General features: G+C 45.3%; 1 pseudogene; it reads left to right on the plus strand.

Annotated features, from left to right (window-relative positions):
* The first annotated feature begins 10321 nt into the window (after window positions 1–10321).
* Window positions 10322–10900, plus strand: LOC115471226 (annotated as a pseudogene).
* The last annotated feature ends 893 nt before the right edge of the window (window positions 10901–11793 follow it).

Consider the following 11793-nt stretch of genomic DNA (forward strand, 5'->3'; position numbering starts at 1 on the left):
ATCTCTCACTGTTACCAATAACCTACCCTTCAATTATGGGCTGCTCATGTCTTTGTCAGTGGGCAAACTTACAAAATCAGCAAGGGATCAAATACTTATTTCCACCACTGTACATAAAATCAGAAATACGGAAAAGGGAGAGAATTCAATATTACATCATTCAGGAAATTAAAAAAAGAAAAATATTTACTCCGCCTTTTTCCCTAAATTATTAGACCACAACATTGGATCCAAGTTCAAAGAAACATTATTTGAAGGATTATATTAAACTAATAAACAAAGACGGAAGAATTCTCTTTGAGCGCAGCCGATCTCAGCTTGTAATTCAAGGCGTGAATCTCTACTCTTTACCAATAATAAATTCCTGAAGCTTCTCAGGCTCAAAGAAAACATAATTCTGAGAATTAAATCGTACTACACATCTACAGGGATATTTAAGGAGGAAGGAGCCTCCAATACTAATCAGCCTAGGCTTCAAAGTTAGAAAAGCCTTCCTCCTTTTTTGGGTATCCCTGGACAGGTCAGGAAACATTTGAATTTTTGCGCCTAAGAATTCTTCATTTATGTTACGAAAGTACAACTTAAAGACATTATTACGGTCTAGCTCGAATGCGAAGGACACTAACAAAGTAGTTCTCTCAGTTATTACTTCAAGTGAGTCCTGGAGAAATTCAGTTAAGTTCATTTGTGGGGTTTCCCCCACAGCCGAACGAATTCCCATTATATATTGAATTTTAGTCATTGGTGGTATATTTTCCTCCGGGATATGTAAAATCTCTTTCAAATACTTCTTAAACATCTCCAATGGGGCAATTAATGGAGATTTTGGAAAGTTCAGTATCCGCAAATTATTCTTACGAAGCTGGTTCTCTAAATGTTCAAATTTCCTATTTTGGATATTTTTTTCCTTGGAAACTAAAGCAGTAAATGTTTTAAAAGTTTGTACCTCACTGTCCAAAGCCTCCATTTTTGTGTCCTGGGCTTCAAGCTTGATCTTGAAATTCTCCTGCACCGTTTTAATCTCCAACAGTTCCACTTGTGTTGTCTTAGAAATTCTTTCTAGAGTAGAGTTCATGCCTTGAATGGCTTCCCATACCATCTCTAGGGTGACCACAGCCGTTCTGTTTCGTTCTCCGATAATTCCTGCAGGCGACTCCTCGAGACAGGGAGAATCTTCCACCAAGCGGCAGGGAACATTGGACGCGATAGTGGTGCGCACGCCGGGATCCTCGTTGAGCGCTTCGACAGCTCCGACGCTTTTGCCGGAGCCCAGCTTGGAGGGAGTCTCTTTGAGTCCTCCCCCTTTCACAGCCCCTCCGAGACCTACAGGTGGAAAAGTGGCATCGGAGGAACAACCTCATGAGGGATCCGGAGATCGGTTAGCCCCTGGGGCTGTAGTAGGAGGCCCCGTCGCAACTTCTTCTCCCGCGGAGACATCAGGGCAGTCAGGACTTCGGTCCAGGATTTGTGTTTTTTGTTGTTGTTTTTTTTCTCTCCCTTCTTTCTTTTTCTTCAGACGAACAGGGTGTTCCTTGTACTGGACAGTATGACAGCAATTAAACAGCCCGTATGCAGCAAGAAGGAGGCAAACTGCTTGGCGGGAGTGTGTGATTGACTGGGTGTGACAGGAGAACTGGTGAGAAAGTAGGCGGATCTCACAACATCAGCCAGATGGAGGGTAATACTATTAACTGTTGCCTGGTAGCTTGAAAATGCGGATGGAAGCCAGCGGAGTTACTCAGCAGAGCTGCCTGCATCACAATGATTTGTTTATATTGTTGTTAATTGCATTTTTCTGTGCTCTCTGGTGGGCGGGTAAAATGTAAAAGATATACACAGGGGCAGTGTGTTTATAGTGTGCTAAACTATAACATGTTATTGCAGATAAGTGTAAGTAGTGGGGGGTTTGAAAGGGAAGGAGCAACTGCTGAGGAATAATGTGAAGGTCCAGTGTTCGATGTTTTTTCTCATGCATTTGTGGGGTTGCAAATCCACTCACCTGGATGGGGGTGGGGGCTGGATAGATGTACAATGCTGGTGTAATGTGACAGAGATGGAGCTCAGCTCGATGTTTAGTGCAGTAGGGGTTCAGATACATAATGTTCGAGGGAGGGCATATGGGTGGGGGATACGGGGATTTTTCTTCATATGGCAATTGTAAGAGAGAAGTGGATACTTGAGAGGGAGAACCGGGTAGGGAGCAAAATAGTGAGGAGAGTAGCTTTCCAGGGGAGGGAATTGCAATGCTGGAGATTCTAGGGGGGTGGGAAGGACAAGGGTATAGAGGGTTTGGAGGGAGAGGGTGTGTGCTGTGGGAGGATGTTTGGGAGCTGTTGAAAGAGTATACTTGGTGCAGGATGGATGATGAGGTAGGAGGGGGGAGGGTTGGCAGAGGGAAGGTGGGGGGGGAGGTTTCAGGCGGGGGGGGGGGATGGGGGATGGGGATTGCACTCCTGGAGTCAGGTACAAGCCATTGGGAAGTGATGAACAGCTGGTCATACCATTGGGTTGGGATAGGAACGAGGTGGTGAGCTGGGACACTACCTTGGGACAGAGATGGGTCTGCTGGATGTCGAAGTCTACTTGGTTTTATGAGTAATTTAAGATTTGGATCATGGAATGTTGATGGGATACATTCGCCCATAAAACGTACTAAGATCCTGTCCCATTGTTCCAAGTTAAAAATAGACGTATTATTTCTGCAGGAAACGCACCTTTCCCAAGTGGAACACCAAAAACTAAAAAAAGGATGGGTGGGTGATCTGGTCTCTGCGTCCTTTAACAACAGGCAGAGAGGCGTTGCTATTCTGTTCCATAAAAAGCACCATGTATGCATGCATAAATTGATTCAGGATCCGGGGGGTAGATTTATCATCTGGATGGGGGAAGTTACGGGCCAGAGGGTTGCTCTTTGTTCTGTATACGCACCAAATGTATATTCTCACTCTTTTATCTCAAGTCTTATTGCGCAGTTGGTGACAGCAAGCGGGTATCAGCTGGTGCTAGGAGGGGATTTCAACATTACTGCGGATCCCTTGATAGATTGTAAGCCAGCTAAAGCTAGACCCCCGGCATGGAAGGATAAAGGGGTAAATTTGTTGATGAGTGAGTTAAGCCTGATAGATGTTTGGAGACTGCTGCACCCGGATTCGTATGATTACACCTATTTCTCCCAGGCGCACGGTGTACATGCCAGGTTGGATTATTTGCTCTTGGGTGCCTCTCTCTTTTCGCGGGTAGTGGCTGCGGATATTGTAGATGGGGCAATCTCAGACCATTGTTTGGTTTGGGTAGATATACTTGGGCAACAGCAAAGAGAGAAGCCAGTGTGGCGTATGAACCCCACATTGTATATGGACTCCGAGTTCCGAGCTTTCTTGCTTGAAAGGTGGGAGAATTATTTGAAGGAAAATGACCCAGATACGGTGGATCCTATCATCTATTGGGAGGCAGGAAAGGCAGTGATGAGGGGGCATATTTTGGGATATGTGGCCAGGACTCATAGGGAAGGGGAGAGCCAACTTGTTCCCTTGGCGACCCAATTGCAGCAACTGAGGGGGAAACATATTTTCACCAAAGATGAGAGGGTAAAAAGAGAATATTATGCTATACGTAAGCAGATCAATGATCTTCTGACTGTGAGGGCAGCACAGGACATTCAAATGTATAAGTATAATTTGTACCGATGGGGGAATAAAGCAGGGAAGCTGCTGGCCGCCCTTGTTAAGGGGAGAGCGGCGAGAAAAACCATCACTAGCATTCGGCAGTCAGGGGGTAAAGTGGTAACAACTGACACAGAGATACAACAAGAGTTTGTGAAATTTTATCAGGCCCTCTATGATAAGGGGGAAATAGACAGTGAGCAGAGAGAGTCTTTCTTTCAGGGTTTGGTTCTACCCCAGCTATCACAGGCACAAAGGGAAGCTCTGAATGCTCCGGTGACAGGAATGGAGATAGGACAGGCAATTAAGCGTATGAAACTGGCAAAGGCGCCGGGGCCTGATGGGCTTGGGCCAGAGTTTTATAAGATTCTGGGTATGAAAATCAGTCCTCCCTTTCAAGAGCTGTGCCATCATTTGTGCGATGTGGGAGAGGCAGGGAGGAATTTAACACATGCTCATATTGTGGTGCTCCCCAAACCTGGGAGGGATGAGGAGCTGTTAGGATCGTATCGGCCAATATCTCTTCTCAATCAGGACATAAAGCTCTTCGCGAATATTCAGGCTCACAGATTGGGAAAGGTCTTGACTGCGCTGATACATGAAGACCAGGCGGGGTTCGTGCCGGGAAGATATGCGTAATCTAATGTCCTACGGGCTCTGACAGTCTTACAGAAATTGGGGGGCGTGCCAGGAGATGCTATCATCACTAGTTTGGATGCAGAGAAGGCATTCGATAAGATTTTGTGGGACTATTTGTTCTGGGTGCTACCTCAGTTTGGGATTATGGGCTCATTTCTGGGAGGTATAAGAGCTTTGTATAGTAATCCCACAGCTCAAATAATTATTAATGGGGTGCTGTCCCCAATTTTTGGGCTGGAGCATGGTACCAGACAGGGATGCCTGCTTTCGCCCATGCTTTTTGTGTTATCGCTTGAGCCCTTTGCCGCAAAGATCAGGCAGTCCAGCCAAGTGCAAGGCATCCGGGTGGGGTCCCAGGAATTTAAAATAAATCTATTTGCTGATGATATGCTCATATATTTGGATCAGGCAACCAGGTCGCTCCCCAATCTGATAACGCTGCTAACACAATTTGGGTCCTTCTCTGGACTGCGAATTAATTTGGACAAATCAGAGGCTCTAGCGGTATCTTCCCCGTGTGGATGCCAGCGGATGCCAACGTTCCCTCTGGCCTGGTTCTCGGGCACCTTAAAGTACTTAGGTGTGTATCTCCATAAAGACCTGAAAGAAATATACCGTAGAAATATACAGGATAAACTCAATAGTATCAAGGCACTGTGCCACCGATGGCGAGAGTTACCGCTCTCATTGTTTGGGAGGGTGGCCCTAGTTAAAATGGTGATGTTGCCGAAGATCCTCTATCCCCTACAGATGTTACCTCTCTGGATTACGAGGAGGGATGAACTTTGTTATAAAGGGTATATTGGGTCATTTTTATGGACGGGGCGAAGGGCCAGAATTGGATATATAAAGCTCACGCAGTCTAGAGCGAGGGGGGGTTTAAACTTGCCGGATCTTCGGTTATATAACGTGGCATCTTTGCTCAGATGGATACATGAAATGTATACGGGAGCTGCGAGGTTTGCGCCAAAATCTGTATGGGAGGCAGGATCTTTGCCATCTGCAGCTCTTAATCTTTTACAGAGTGGGACGGGGGGGGAGAGAGAGTTTGTATCCTTTGCTTCGGCCGCTGCGACGGGCTTTGGGAATGGTGGAGAAGAGGTATAGGGGGCGCAAGGGGCTCATCTCCTTTCCTAGCGGCAGTAGACAACCCTCAGTTTCCAGCGGGGCAGGGTGCAACTCGTTTCAAAGCCTGGGCGAGGAGGGGCTATCGTTACTTCGAGCAATTTACGGGGCTTGGAGGAGGACATCTACCCACTTTTGAACAGGTGCAGGAGGCTTGGAATTTGGTGCGTGCAGACTTTATGCCATTTTTGCAGTGGAGGCACTATTGTGCTACATTAGCTTCTGGGGGTGAGGGGGGACCGGTTTTCACCCAGCTGGATAAGATTTTTTGTCAAGTACCCAAAGAGGCGAATAAGCTAGCGGTCTGGTATGCTATAGGGAGGGAGCAAAGGCAAGTGTCCTCACTCGATAGCCTGGCCAAGTGGTGGGGGGAGCAATTGGGAGAAGAGATTACAGGGAAAAAGCTCTCAGCATATTTTACGGGCGCGTTCAAGGCAACAACCAGTGCCAATCTGCAGGAGATGCAATTTAGGCTGCTGCATGCTGCTTTTATAACAAGCGCTAAGGGGAAGAAAATGGGGCTCTGGGAGGATAGCAACTGTGTTAGATGCAAGCAGAAGGAGGGCACTCTTGTGCATACTTTCTTGGAATGTTTGGCTTTGCGAGAATATTGGACGAACGTGTTGGGTGCTGTGGAGAAGATGATGGATGCTACTCTTGAATGGTCCTACAGGGTACTGTTTCTGGGAGATGAAAAGGATTTGGGAACACAGGGGTTGTCACCGTCCCAGGTGCGGTTTGTCTGTGTGGCATTGATGATAGCAAGGAAAGTCATATTAGTGAATTGGATAGCAGAAGCAACACCAACAGTGCACCAATGGTTGGTAAAGATGAAGCAGATGGCTGGTTGGGAAAAAGAAAGGGAAAAAAACCTCTGGGCAAAGGGCTGGACAGGGGTACAGTTCCTTGTGGAAGTTTTTTGATGCACTACATAAAGAATCTCAATAGACTCCAGGAGTGGGGGGAAGGGATGGGGGGTAGGGGGGGAAGGAATGTTGGGAGGGATAAAACAAAAAAGAAGGTACAAAAGAGTGCACCCAGGAAGATGTTGACGGATATGTTCGTACAGAATGATGCAATATATTGGGATGTCATCAAAAGAGCGTGTACAGATGTTGTTTACTTGTTTGATATATGTTGGAAGTTTTGCATTTCTGAGGCAAGGAATGGTTTAAATGTGTCAAGTTATATTCTTATCTTGGCTGTATCCCGTGGCTTATTTACAAGTTGGATTGTTTTTTAAGATGCACTGTGCAGCTTCTGTACTTCAATAAAAATATGTTTAAAAAATATATATATATGTTAAAAAAAAAATGTCCAGGGGTACAAAATACAACTTGCTCTATATGCCCTAGTGGTAGAGAAATGTGCCCTATGCAGCATTTTTTAATTTGTGGATGAATAATAAGTCATCAACAATCTTAGGATTCAGTCTAGCTCTCCTGTCTTCCACAGTCCTTTCCACAATAGAAAATGTCCTCTCAGAAGACTTTCTGGTAGCAGGAATACACAGGAGCCCCCTTGCAAGTTTTGCTAGTTTTAGAAAGCACTTTTGCTTATTTTTCCAAAAAATCAAAACATCTGCATTAAAGAATGACACAAAGATGGGGACAAAATTTGTCCCTGTGGGCTCTGTCCCCATCCCCACCACGGATTACTGTGTGTCTCCGTCCCCGTGTTATTCTCTAGTTGAGAGCAGGATACAGTATGCTACATCAGCATTGCTCCTTTGTTATCTGTTAGGTGTCTTGAGTCCTATTTGTTTAAACCCTCCATGTGTAGGATCTGTAAATGCTAATTCAACCGCATTGCAAATATCAGCTAATGCTGTGATAGACTGCCCTAGTACTGAAACCATATCCAAAACACAGAAGAAGCCAGTCTTTGCAAAAAAACAACAGTAACCAAAAACAGCGAAGATGACACAAAAAAAGGAAAAGAAAAAAATAATAATAATTAAAAAAAAAAAATCAAAAACAGACGACACAAAAATAATGATAAAACTATGGATTTATTAAGGTGGTATGACTCGACACAGCTGTGTTTCGGCCCAACTGGCCTGCGTCAGGAGTCTGTTACACCATGTGCCTATTCTCTGGTTGTATCAATATTTCTGTGAAGAATGTTCTGTTAAACGATACCTTATTGTAATCACTCTCCCTTAAAAACGGCTGTGTGCGCAATCTTGCAACAATCGCTATAAAGAACTATGGCTAGAAACCGTCTCACTGGTATCGTTTAACAGAACATTCTTCACAGAAATATTGATACAACCAGAGAATAGGCACATGGTGTAACAGACTCCTGACGCAGGCCAGTTGGGCCGAAACACAGCTGTGTCGAGTCATACCACCTTAATAAATCCATAGTTTTATCATTATTTTTGTGTCGTCTGTTTTTGATTTTTTTTTATTATTATTATTATTTTTTTCTTTTTCTTTTCCTTTTTTTGTCTCATCTTTGCTGTTTTTGGTTACTAGTACTGAAACCTACATCTTTCCCTGGTGACATACAATTTACCAGTGGTTAATAAGGCTACCTCTCTACATTCTTTAAAAAAAAACAAAAAAAACAAGTACAGTGCAATCCGCTTAAGTGCATGGGTCTGGGACCAAAGAAATGCATGCAGTTAACCGGAGCGTGCACTTCACCGTTGTGACCCAAAGAAGCTTGACATCTGATAAACATATGTACGTACAGTATACACTCTCCGTTAACTGACGTTAGGCTGTGAGTTCCATAGACTACGTCTGCCAGATGGTAAAAACTGTCATAGCACTGACATCCAGTGGTCTCCAGATAGGCCCGCATGGTGTTGAGACTCTCCAGCGCTCTTGCAAAAGTGACAGGAGGAGGTTGTTGAATTTCATCAGCATGTGCCTCGCTGCTCATTTCTTCATCTGTTTCATCATCAGCCATCGTTGCCTGCGTGTAGGCGCATATCTCAACATCAGTGCTGTCGTCAGCTGTTTGTAGATCGTAATCAACAGCTACGTAGCGATGAAACACCTCTTCAGTAACACCAGCTTGGATGTCAATAACCTGTTCATCTGACGCATTTGCAACAGCTGCATCTGTTTTGTCCCTCTCCACATCCTTAACAAAGCTTGCCTGCTTGTAGCAGTTCACAATGGTTGCCTGTGTAACATGATTCCAGGCTTCTTTCTGCATATGTAGGGAATCCAACAGTGATAGATTACGAGCCAGTTCAACAGCACATTTATCCTTGCCAGTGTAGTCATCCATAACGCTCATCAGACGACGTAGCACAAGAGCCCGATAATGTTGTTTGAAATTGGCTATTATGCCCTGATCCATAGGTTGGATCAGAGAGGTAGTGTTTGATGGCAGGAAGACCACCTTGATGTTAGACAGCCTGACATCATCCCTGTGTGCAGCACAATTATCACAAAGCAACACAATCTGACGCTTTTGTGCCCACATTCTAGTGTCTAACTTCTTTAGCCACTGCTTCCAAATTTCCCCACTCATCCATGAATTTGCATTAGCCTTGTATGACACAGGAAGTTGCTTAACTTTCTTGAAGCAACAGGGCTGTTTGCTTTTTCCAATGATGAGGGGTTCCAACTTTTCACTCCCATCCATATTGCAGCAAAGAAGGATTGTCAGTCGGTCCTTCAACGTTTTACCTCCAGTAGTTTTGGTATGTTTGAATGCAAGTGTTTCATCAGGAATCGCTCGCCAGTAGAGACCATTTTCGTCAGCATTGAAAATGTCACGAGGCGCAAACTCATTCAAGATGGTAGGAAGAACTGAAACAACCCAATTTTCAGCACCAACGTCATCAGCGTCTTATTTCTCACCATACTGTTTCTTCAATTTTATGTTGTTCCTCTCCTTCCATCTTTCCAACCATCCAACAGTGGCTTTGAATTCAGTTAGTCCAAGACTTTCAGCTAGCTGGTTAGCTTTCTCCATAAGCAGTGGACCACTGACAGGAAACTGTCTGGTGTGGATTTGTATTGTTTTGCCAGTCTTCCAGAAGATGCTCTTTCTGCTTCAAGACATGTGAAATTTGACTGGGATTGACACCATAGTCTTTAGCAATAGATGCTTGACTTTGTTTTCCTAATTTTTTAAGAACTGCTATTCGTTCAGCCAGTGGTTAAAGTCTTACAGTTCCGCTGCGATGACGACGACGACCCCATTGTATACTCTAACACATTCTTTTGCTTATTCTGCCTGTGGCAGCTAAAGGGGTGGTAAATTTGAAATTTCGTTGGTTGTCATGCGCCAATTGGCTTCCATATTCTGTGCGCGCGCTTATGCGGAGTCTTCCCTGTAAACCATGCATATAAGCAAATCTCGCATTTATCAGTGGTGCGCTAAACCGAAGTTTGTCCCCATAGAAATTGATGGCACCAAAAACGGGACCAAAGTACAGCATGTCAGTTAACAGAGCATGCACTTATCCGACGTGCACTTAAATGGCGTGCACTGTATTTATGGTAGCAAAATCCCTTCCTTGCAGTTGTGCTTCATTATATGTCCCAGCAGAACTGGTAGGAAAGAAATGCTATATCCAGTGCTTTTTTTGTGCCGGTACGCTATGGTATGGCGTACCGGCACCTTTCTTCCCCCCCCCCCCCCCCCGGCGAGTCCTGCACTTCCTTTCAGTCCCCTACTTACTTTTTTTTAAGACTCAGCAGCGCAGCGCAAACCGTGCAGGCATTGATTGAAAGAGGCTGTCAGCGTCGGAGCTTCCCCTCTGCGAGTCCCACCTATGTTGTTTCAACTTCCTGTTTCCGCATAGGTGGGACTCGCAGAGGGAAGCTCCGACGCTGACAGCCTCGTTCAATCGCTGCTTGCATGGTCGCCGGGGAGAGAGCCGAAAGGGGGAGGCAGAAAGGAGCCGCCTGCTGTAAGGAGCCACCATGAGAGAATACAAAGTGGTTGTGCTCAGATCGAGCAGAGTGGGCAAATCAGCCTTGACTGTTCAGTTTGTTACAGGATCGTTTATAGAGAAATATGACCCGACCATAGAAGATTTCTACCGGAAAGAGATTGAGGTGGGCTCCTCGCCTTCGATGCTGAGATTCTGGATACGGCCGGGACGGAGCAGTTCGCTTCCATGCACGATCTGTACATTAAAAACGGGCAAGGGTTTTTTTTGGTTTGCAGCCTGGTCAACCAGCAGTGCTTTCAGGACATCAAGCCATGAGGGATCAGATCATCCGAGTGAAAAGGTACGAGAGGTTGCCGATGATCCTGGTGGGCAATAAAGTGGATTTGGATGGGGAAAGGGAGGTCTCATACAGAGAGAGCAAAGCTCTGGCCGATGAATGGAATTGCCCCTTCATGGAAACTTCTGCCAAAACATAAAGTCTCAGTGGATGAACTCTTTGCAGAGATTGTCAGGCAAATGAACTATGCTTCTCAGCCAAACGGAGACAATCAGTGCTGCTCGTCCTGTGTAATTCTCTGAAACTGCTAAGAGGTTTACAAGGCACTACATTACAGAGGGGAGGGCAGGGAAGAGAGAATTGCTGGACATGGATGGGAGGGGAGAGAGGAGAATCACTGGACATGGAAAAGAGGAGAATCGCTGGACATGGATGGGAGGAGAGGGCAGGGAAGAGAGAATTGCTGGGACATGGATGGGAGGGGAAGGCAGGGAGAGAGGAGAATTGCTGGACATGGAAAAGAGGAGAATTGCTGGACATGGAAAAGAGGAGAATCGCTGGACATGGTGGGAGGAGAGGGCAGGGGAGAGAGGAGAATAGCTTGGACATGGATGGAGAGGAGAACAGGAGATAGAGGAGAATTGCTGGACATGGATGGACGGAGGGGTTGGCGGGGAGAGAGGAGAAATGCTGGACTTGGGTGGAGGAGAGGGGAGAGAGAATTATTGCTTTATATGGATACAGGAGAGGGTAAGAGAGGAGAAATGCTGGACATGGAGGAGGGGAGGAGAGAGGAGAAGTGCTGGACATGGATGGAGGGTGGGAGAAAGAAAAAAGAAGATGCACATGGATGGAAATGAGGGAAAGAGAAGAAAGGAGAAAAACTGCACATGGATGGAGAAAATAGGCAAAAGCTGGATCCACATTATACCTCCTCCAGTCAATTCCATGGAGGAGGACCCAGCTTTTACTTATGGATGTATGGCAAGAAATGAAAGAAGAAAGGAGGAAAGTAAAGAAATAAATGGAAAGGAAGCTCTGGAAACGGAGTTAAGGGAACAGATAGAGAGCAGGCAGAATCAGAGAATGGGATGGATAGAAAAACAAAAGTCACCAGACAACAAAGGTAGAAAAAAATCATTTTATTTTCATTTTAGTGTTTGAAATATGTCCAATTGGCGAATTTACATCTGCTGTCTTATTTTGCACTGGGTATACTGGAG

Source organism: Microcaecilia unicolor, chromosome 5 (assembly GCF_901765095.1).
Source record: "Microcaecilia unicolor chromosome 5, aMicUni1.1, whole genome shotgun sequence".
Taxonomy (NCBI): domain Eukaryota; kingdom Metazoa; phylum Chordata; class Amphibia; order Gymnophiona; family Siphonopidae; genus Microcaecilia; species Microcaecilia unicolor.